Genomic DNA, 10,281 nt, shown 5'->3' on the forward strand with positions numbered 1-10,281 from the left:
TTCCTTTAACGAAGCAAAGAATCAGTTCCAAACTGGTATTCAGCTGTTATTCCTTAACGAAGTAAAGAATCAGCTCCAAACTGGTATTCAGTTGTCATTCCTGTAACGAAGGAAAGAATCAGTTCCAAATTGGTATTCAGCTGTAATTCCTTAACGAAGCAAAGAATCAGTTCCAAATTAATAAACAGCTTTAATTCCTTAACGAAGCAAAGAACCCTCTCTAAACTGGTATTCAGCTGTCATTCCTGTAACGAAGCAAAGAATCAGTTCCAAATTGGTATTCAGCTGTCATTCCTTAACGAAGCAAAGAATCAGTTCCAAACTGGTATTCAGCTGTCAATCCTAAACGAAGCAAAGAATCAGTTCTAAACTGGTATTCAGCTGTCATTCCTTGATAAAGCAAAGAATCAGTTCTAAACTGGTATTTAGCTGTCATTCCTTGATGAAGCATAGAATCAGTTCCAAACTGGTATTCAGCTGTCATTCCTAAACGAAGCAAAGAATCAGTTCCAAATTGGTATTCAGCTGTCATTCCTTGATGAAGCAGAGAATCAGTTCCAAACTGGTATTCAGCTGTCATTCCTTGATGAAGCAGAGAATCAGTTCCAAACTGGTATTCAGCTGTCATTCCTTAACGAAGCAAAGAATCAGTTCCAAATTGGTATTCAGCTGTCATTCCTTAACGAAGCAGAGAAGCAGTTCCAAACTGGTATTCAGCTGTCATTCCTTTACGAAGCAGAGAAGCAGTTCCAAACTGGTATTTAGCAGTCATTCCTTCATGAAGCAGAGAATCAGTTCCAAACTGGTATTCAGCTGTCATTCCTAAACGAAGCAAAGAATCAGTTCCAAACTGGTATTCAGCTGTCATTCCTTCATGAAGCAGAGAATCAGTTCCAAACTGGTATTCAGCTGTCATTCCTAAACGAAGCAAAGAATCAGTTCCAAACTGGTATTCAGATGTCATTCCTAAACGAAGTAAAGAATCAGTTCCAGACTGGTATTCAGCTGTGATTCCTTGATGAAGCAGAGAATGAATTTCAAACTGGTATTCAGCTGTGATTCCTTAATGAAGCAGAGGATAAATTCCAAACTGGTATTTTCGCTGTGATTCCTTAATGAAGCAGAGAATAAACTTATCCACAAACCAGATCCAACTTTTTTTTTTTTTTTTTTTTTTTTTTTTTTTTACCGATTTGCACTTTATATCAGTTTAGGACAAAAAACCATAACAAACGTCCGGCTTATTATTTTGAAACGTCAGTTCCCTGTGGGAGAGCTGGAACTGTGTTTTTATGAATAATTTGCATAGCACCGCCGCTTTTTAGATTTTTTGTTAAAGCCCTTCCAAGTAGACGTTTATGAGAGTGAGAGAGAGAGAGAGAGGGGAGAGAGAGAGAGAGAGAGAGAGAGGACGATCCCCTGCATTACAGCTCTGGCCACTAATTAATCCAGCGTATTCCCCAAACACACCCCTCGCTCGCTCCCCACACAGCACTTTCTCTTGCTTGCAAAAATATTTCCATATCCGCCCGGCTCGTAAAGTAGCTTGCAGCGGAGGTTTTCTTTCCTGTTTCTTTTATTTTCTGTGCCACAACGTCTTTGTTTCGTTGCCAAGGTTATGCGTCAGCTACTAATGAGCGATAATGAAAAATGGCCACCCTGGGGCGGAACCAGGGGACAGGGGGTAAGGGGGTGCCCCTCCCCTCCTTCCCCTCTACCCATCCCCACTTCAACATTGCCTCCGGAGTTTTTTGGGGGGAGTCCTCCTGTCCTGACCCCGCCGGTTCATGTCAAATTTGTCTCCCAGCCACAATTGCCCTGGGGATCTTTTTCGCGCCTTCTTAATTCGCTAGGGATTGTTGGAAGCAGGCGGGGGGACGGGGAACGGGGGTCTGGGGGGTGAGTGAGGGGGTGGGTGGGGGTGGGGGGTGCACGCGCCAGATGTGGCCCCCGCCTTGCTGTGCACAATGGAACTCTCGGGGGTCGTGTCTCTAACCACGTTAGTGGAGCAAGGAGGGAAATACCGCTAAGTGGGTGGCTGTTATGATTTTATTCGCGTGAAAAAAGAGCAAAATTACAATTAGACGTTGCGTGCTGTAAGGATGGCACGGAGTTAGAGAGGGCGGGGGAGGGAGGAGAGAGAGAGAGAGACAAAGAGAGACAGAGACAGAGAGAGAATCTCTGAACGAAGTTCAAAGGGTGATTTCTCAAATGGCCGCAACACGAAAAGATTAAGGCAGTTCAACGTGGGACTGACATTCTGTGCACAGTTGGCAGCGAGGGGGCAGAGGGAGACGGATGGAATGATAGTCACATGCTTTTCCTGTTTTGACATTCAAGACAGGGGGGTGGTGGTGGTGGGAGGGTGGGGGGTGGGGATGAGGGGGGTAGCAGGGTTGGCTGGGGCGGAGGTCTAATGCAGGGCATCTGTGGCCGATTACAAAACCCAGCTTCAATCCCTCCACCACCACCATCCTTCCCGCCTTCTCCAACCCCCCCCCCCCCACTCCCCCCCCCCCCCCCATCCCCACATCCCCCCACGCCCCTCAGCCCACCACAGAGATGGCAGTAGCCCTGGGGGAGGACTGAGGTGGGTGGATGGATGGTGGGAAGGGGAATCGTCATTTACATGAACGTTGCGGCATGGCCTCTCACAGTGGGACTGCGGGGTCAAGTTCAAATCTGATGTTGGTCACGTCCGTGTGGACTTTGATTCTTCTCAGTGGAGGGCTAGCTCCAGGCTAATGTGCATCACGGATTTCTGTCTTTATGTCTGTTAGAGCATCCAGTCTGCATAATCCATAGAGGCAGGGGGCCAGAATTGAGCAGCAGCTGAAGTGACAGGGGCAGCATAATAACTGAAAAATTTTAAAGTGTAACGACATAAAATTATAATTTCTGCACTGTTGTGCAATGGCTTACACATATGGGGATTTGCAATACTCTCTCTTCTACCGAGCTTTGTATAACAAGGGAAAACTTCGCGATAGGCTGCCCGCGAGCGAGGATCGCCGCTAGCGCAGTGCTGTAGGCCGAGTGACCAATGTCCGTGATATGTATTCCTGCTGGCTCAATGGGTCTTTGTTGAAATGATTCTACAGTTAAGCGTAATCACATGTGGTGATAGTGGCAATACGTAACTTTCAATACACTAAATATGATGTGACTTGCTGAGTCCACACACTTATTATTGCTGGTAGTATTTAATACGTGGCTTTTTTTTCCATCAGTAAACGTGTCAATGATTTATCTCCTAGAGATAACAAAGTATTCGTGTATCTTGAAAGACAGACAGACAGACAGACAGACAGAGAGGGGAGGGGTGGTGTACACTGCTTTTTGAAGCTGCTTTCTGAAAATCCTGGCCTCGATTTTTCCTTTCTTGACTCACTTGTGTAAACAAAGTCAGTCTTCGTTATAACCCGGTGTTCGTTTGTCCGTGTGTGTGCGTGTGCGTGTGCGTGCGTGCGTGTGTGTGTGTGTGTGTGTGTGCGTGTGTGTGTGTGTGTGTGTGTGTGTGTGTGAAACTTTAACATTGCCATTTTCTCTGGAAATACTTTGTCTGCCAATACCAAATTTGGCTTAAAAGTAGTAGGAAAAAAAGCCTCACAGTCATACCAATATTAAGTTGTAAATCTCCCGCATTTAACCGTATTTCCGAATCATTAACAGTTTATTTCGTTGATTTTCGTTCCGCATTCCGGAAACCGTTGTTACCCCTTTGCAGCTTCCCGATTGTCTGGTGATAATAAGCCATGACCTCGTTTTTCTTGTTCGCATTTAAAAGCAAAGTACACATTCTGGACAGAACACATAGTGTGACACTAACTACATCATTGACGTGTTTACTGCACATTAATATTCTAAAGTGGACACTAAATTCGCTAGAATGAACAGAAAAGAAAATTTGAATCGACCGTTTCACTGCCTCGTCTGCACGGCACTGGTCAGGTCAGTGCAGATGTTGACAAAACATGCTGCAAAGCCTGACTCGATGGCAACGTCTCCTTTACCACCGAATTAAAAAAAAATCTTAAATAATCATCGACGTATTTGCTGCGTATGAATGTTTTAAAGAGGATACTGAATTAACTAGAATGAACAACAACAACAACAACAAAAGAAATTGAATGGAAAGTGTCGTTGTTTCTCAGTGAGTGGAAAGACAAAGCTTGTTGATCTTGGATCTCTGCAGATCTACAAAAACGGACATATATCGCAGTGTTTTTGAGGCGATGGAAACGTCTCCTTTACCTCGGACTTGAAATAGAATTTTTAAATGCCCGAGATATACACAAATAACATGATTTAAACCGCATTGTGACTTCGATTTGGTGCTTTCGATTCATTCCGCGAAAAGAACATGCTCAAATAATCATTTTTGAACGTCAACATTGAACCCGCATATGGTGTCACTATTTTTGAGGCAGTTACTCCTCCACACCTAGTTTCGCATTGAAGTGATTAACAGCAGGAAGCCCCGTCCGCTGATACAGCTTCACTCAGCGTGGCGGGAATGAAGCGATATATATGCATTCCAACATCAAATATTAGCTCTACAAGCCAGTGTCGCGCGACCCCGTTGATCAAAGACATCGTCAGTCGTCTTGCTTTCAACACATCTATCATCTTCTTTTGTGGGTTCTCACGTTTTATCATACTGTGTGCGAGTCCACAGATTTAGAAGAAAAAAAAAGTACTGTATATTTTATGAGACTGACTAACACGGCTTTGATGTCGGGATTAAATTACCTTATTAAAGAGCCTGTATGACATTTCTTCAGTGCAGGGCCAGATTTCCTTCACTGATACTAGCTAGTATTTCGAAAGGCAACGCACTAGCTAGCAGATTTTTAAATGAGATAGAAAAAAAAGAAAGAAGTAAAAGCCGGACTAAAGCTGCTTCAGGCTGATATTTGTATTTTTTATTAAAATATCTATCTATCTATCTATCTATCTATCTATCTATCTATCTATCTATCTATCTATATATATATATATATATATATATATATATATATATATAAAAGACTTCAGTACAATTCTGGTTCAGATGGTGACACTGCTGATTACATATTCATGAAGTCGATTCAGCCCCACAAGGGGTCAAGGCACATCGTCATATCATGCAGAATCTTATGACTGTCTCTCTTCCCTTGAAGATGATTTGAAACGACCCCCTGCTGTTGTCTGTCTTTCAGGGTTTCAGATCATTTTCTGCCCCTCCCCCCAACCACACACCCCACACCCCTTTCCCCATACGTTTTTTTGTTTTTTTTTTTAAAGTTTATTTTTTATTTTTTTAAAGGGAAGGTGTGGTGTTTCACAACTGTTTTTGCCTTGGGTCAGAAAACACGCTGAGCAGCCTTGTGTCTGTGGGAGGTGTCTGTTCAAAGCCGGTTCAGATCATTGTAACCAGAAACAAACTGAAACAGGGCACGTAGATTGGGGCTTGGTGTGCTGAGTGCATGCAGCACTGAACACTGCACCACCGAAGCGACTCGGCAGGACGGTGCGGGGTCTCCTCTGATGTGTGGTCTCCTGGCGAATTAAACATTGATTGTCCCCTGTGAAGTGCTGAGACTGCGACAGGGTGTGGCCGTGTGTGTGTGGGGGGTGGAGGGGGTGGAGGGCAGGGGTGTTGGGGAGGGGGGCTTGAGATAAGTAGCGTGGGAGTAATGTCACTGAAACGGTGCAGATGATTTGGGGAAAGAAGTGAGACATCATCCACATACAACATGCTAGCATGTTTGGAGGAAGAGCAATTAACAAATTAATGTCTGTCGCTTTTGTCCTGTTTGATCAGCATCAAAGTGTCCGCATTTTGTAATTGAGAAGGTTTGTCAGATGGATTTTTTTTTTTTTTTACACCAAAGGTTCTGCGTTTGTATATATGGAAGAAGCATGATCAGAAGGAATCTGCTGACCACATTTTGTTTTCCTTACGTCAGTCATGTTCTGGACATTCTTGTCTGTTATGTGTGAAGCACGCCGAGCGAGCGAGCGAGCGAGAGAGAGAGACAGAGACAGAGAGAGAATAGGGTGAGAGGGGAGAGAGAGGGGAGTGAGGGAGGAATAGAGAGAGAGAGTCGGGAGAGAGAGAGTTCGTACTTGATTTACAAGCATTACGCTTTTTAGTGATTTTGCTAATCGTTACAAAAATGTGTATGTGTGTGAAAGAGAGAGAGAGAGAGAGACAGAGAGAGGGAGAGAGAGAAAGAAGACGGGGAACAAAGAGAGGAACAGAAAGAGAGGCAGAGATACAGAGAGAGAGGGGGGGGGTGTGATGGTGTTGGGTGGGTGAGTGGAAGGCACGGCAAGAAGAAGCTAAGTCAACGTCAGTTTCACTTGAGTGAAAAATACCCCTCCACAGGGGAGAATAGAATAGAATAGAGTAGAATAGAATAAGTCTTTATTACCAGGTGTACAGGGGTCACAAGGAATATTGGGGAGGGGGAGGGGGGGGGGGTAGTACATAACAAGGTACGTACATAAATCGAAAATCATACACAAACACTGATACAGTAGAAATTAGGATACATACAAGTGCATATCAATATAAAAACTTTTGCATATTCACACATGCACGCACTGCACACACACACACACACACACACACACACACACACACACACACACACACACACACACACACAAATACACACGCGCGCGCGCGCGTTTGAACAGAAACCGCATATTACATGTGGATGGGGCTGATGACTAGATCTTCATCTTAATTAATCAATCTATTTACTTATTCATTTATTCATCTTTTTATCTATTTATTTATTTGTTTATTTATTTATTTCTTCATTTATATATCTATTGTCTTTTTTAATTACGAAACAATTCAGTCGAAGAAGCTACTAGGATTTAAAGAACTAACGCAGTGACCCAGTTCACCCTTAACGGTCAGCATGGCTGCTTTCCAAGCATCCGATTGAGTGGATCGGACAGAGAAATGAAAGGAATTACGGCCGGCAGCGACACTGCTAAACTTCTTTGAAAGGATATTTGGAACCGTTCCAAGTAATGCAAGAGTTATATAAACCATCTTCTCTCTCTCTCTCTCTCTCTCTCTCTCTCAGGAAACGTGCAACACCTCTTTCTCTTTCAGTGTATGTTGTGCAGAATAAAAAAATAAAAAAAAAAGAAAAAAAATCGCTCCTGGCTGAGTTAATTTAATCATCATGTCACTTTCATCCTCTTCGTCGTCACTATCAATATTATCTATTTACAAGAAAAACGCGAAAGGCGCTGACTAAGTGTTAAGCAAACCAAATTGTCATATCAATAATTGGGCTTATTTCCCTCCAGGCGACGAAGCCAGTGCCCTTATGCTTTTACCAGCTGCGGGTCTGCCTCTTCAGGTCACACGAGTTAGCTTCCTTTATTGTGGATGATAGAGGCAGGCCTACCGCGCTTCAAATGGCATCTGCTTCCCGGATGCATGGTTTCGCGAAATACTGGTGGAAGTTTTACGATGATGATTATCATCATTTGTATCCTCCTCCTCCCCCTCCTCCTTATCCTTCTACCACAACTACTGCTACGACTTCTACTACAAGAACTACTACTACTGCTCCTTTTTTTTCTTCTCTATATTATTATTATTATTATTATTGTCTTCTGATTATATTGTCAATAATATAAATATTGTTGTCATTTTTATCATCATCATCATCATCATCATCATAATAATGATGATGATGATGGTTATCATTATTATTATTATTATTGTTGTTGTTGTTGTTGTTGTTGTTGTTTATTTCAATTCTATTACTAATGTTGTTGTCCTTGTTCTTGTTGATAATGGGGAGCGCGATGAAACGTTCTCAGAACCGAACAACAGCCACCAAAACCAGACCCAATCTTCTCTGGCGGATAATTCTTTCAGTTCAGGTCATCACAGGTGCAGACCCGCTGATGCCATAATTCTCCTTGGTGCCAATGAAAATAAGTGTATTTATATAGCTCTCCCCCCCCAGGCCCCCCCCCCCCCCCACCCCCTCCAAAAAAAAAAAAAAAAAATCTCAAAGCGATTTGTAATATTCAGCACAGCATGCATGAGAGAAAACACACACTGCACGCTACCCCTTCTCATCTCACCCCCCGCTCCCTCAACACACACACACACACACACACACACACACAGAGATACGGATACGGATACGGATGTTTTATTCATATAAAGGCCATTGCCCCTCATGAAGGGGTACAATACATAAAAAAACACAGCCACTGAAGAAAATTATGAAGTTGCAACAGATCTGAAATGCAATGCCTTGTACAAGTATATTGACAAATTCCTTATGACGCTTTCTTTTTCAGATGCTAGAAGTAGACTTAAACGAAATTGACTGGGATATCTATAAAAAGCAGGTGGGATATATCGTACTCTCAAACTGGTTAAAGCAGGACAACATAAAACAAAATGCAACTCATCTTCATTTCCACTTTTGCACAACGGACACATTAAATCAACTGCAGAATGTTTCCTGTAACGATAATAATGCTGAGAAATTTCTGAAATACCAAAACGAAATCTTGTCATAATAAATTTTAAGTGTCTGTCTAAGCTCATACGCAGGTAAATCTTAACGTCATGACCAGTACAAAATGTCCTATATACGCAAAACCTATCACTATTATTCACATGAAAATTCCACTCTTGCCATCTGCACGCAATCAGTCTATCTTTAAGGTCACACAAAAATAATCTGACATCTTGCACACCTTGATTTTCCCATACAAAACCGAAACCAAACTGATACAACTTACAACGAACTTTTGAAACCCAATTTCTTTTACCTTTTGCATCCAAGTCAGTTAACATTGCATAAGCTTTCCGTGGCAACCTGCAATCATTCATTTTTGTTAATTTAATCCAGTAACGAATACAAATAAGTACAGAGTTAATATAAATTGGGTATCTATCAGTTTCTCCGTAAACAAGGTCATTTGGTGTTTTTAAATCAACCCCTAACATTTTCTTCAATGCAAACAAATGAACTTTCTCACAGTGACGTGCAGCATCATCAAGGCCCCAAAGTTCAGCCCCATACTGTGCAATAGGCTGGACCTGGGAATCAAATAATTTCAAAAATATAGACAAACTATTATTACTCAAAGTACGTAGTTTTCGCATTACGCATAACGCAGCAACACACACACACACAGAGAGAGAGAGAGAGAGAGAGAGAGAGAGAGAGAGAATAGTCATTTAACATAGCGGTTGTGTAGTAACGTTAAATGAAACTACTATTGTGCGCCCCTCCCTCCACAAACACACACACGAGGGTAAAAACCGTCAAAAACCAGAGAATAAAGAAGTGCATAAATGAGTTCATCTGGTAAAAATTGCTACCCCCCCCCCCCCCCCCCCCCCCCCAAAAAAAAAACTCCAAAAAAAACGTACTTTAATTTGTGATGTGCACAGCTGCCGAAAGTTAAAACTCTTTCACAGTTCTTCTGTCCACTAAAACTCTGGAAAGATTATGTCATCAGCTGTCTCCCTGTGACGAGCCTCTCACCGTGAAACACGTGCTCCTTGACTGTTGGGATCTGCATGACGTTAGACGCAGACATTACACGGCGGTTTCTTTGAAGACTTTGTTTCGTGATGTCCCTCCGTGGGCGCTGATGGACTTCTTAAAAGAAGTGAACCTTTTTAACCAGATTTGAAGGTTTTAAACTATGGAAGTTTTTTTTTTAAACTTTGGAGTGGAAAGTTTGAAGTGGTGACTCGTTTTAATTGGTTGTTTTTTTTAGCCTTGTAGTAGTAATTGACGCGGCGATAGCCTTGAGATGGCCTTAGTGGTCGGCGAGGCTCTAAGCACCATAATTTCATTTCATTTCATTTCATTTCAGCTGTCTCTACAGTAGGGAGTGATGGAGTGATGGTCTAGAGGTAACGCGTCCGCCTAGGAAGCGAGAGAATATGAGCGCACTGGTTCGAATCTCGGCAGAGTCGCCAGTATTTTCTCACCCTCCACTAGACCTTGAGTGGTGGTCTGGATGCTAGTCATTCAGATGAGACGATAAACCGAGGTCCCGTATGCAGCATGCACTTAGTGCACGTGAAAGAACCCACGGCAACAAAGGGTTGTCCTTAGCAAAATTCTGTAGAAAAATCCACTTCGAAGGGAAAACAGAAGACACTGCGGGCAGGAAACAATACCCCCAAAGATGGGTGGCGCTCTCAGTGTTGCGACGCTCTCTCCCTGGGGAGAGCAGCCCGAATTTCACACAGAGAAATCTGTTGTGACAAAAAAAAAAAAG

This window comes from Babylonia areolata, chromosome 18 (assembly GCF_041734735.1).
Source record: "Babylonia areolata isolate BAREFJ2019XMU chromosome 18, ASM4173473v1, whole genome shotgun sequence".
In the NCBI taxonomy this organism is placed as follows: Eukaryota; Metazoa; Mollusca; class Gastropoda; order Neogastropoda; family Buccinidae; genus Babylonia; species Babylonia areolata.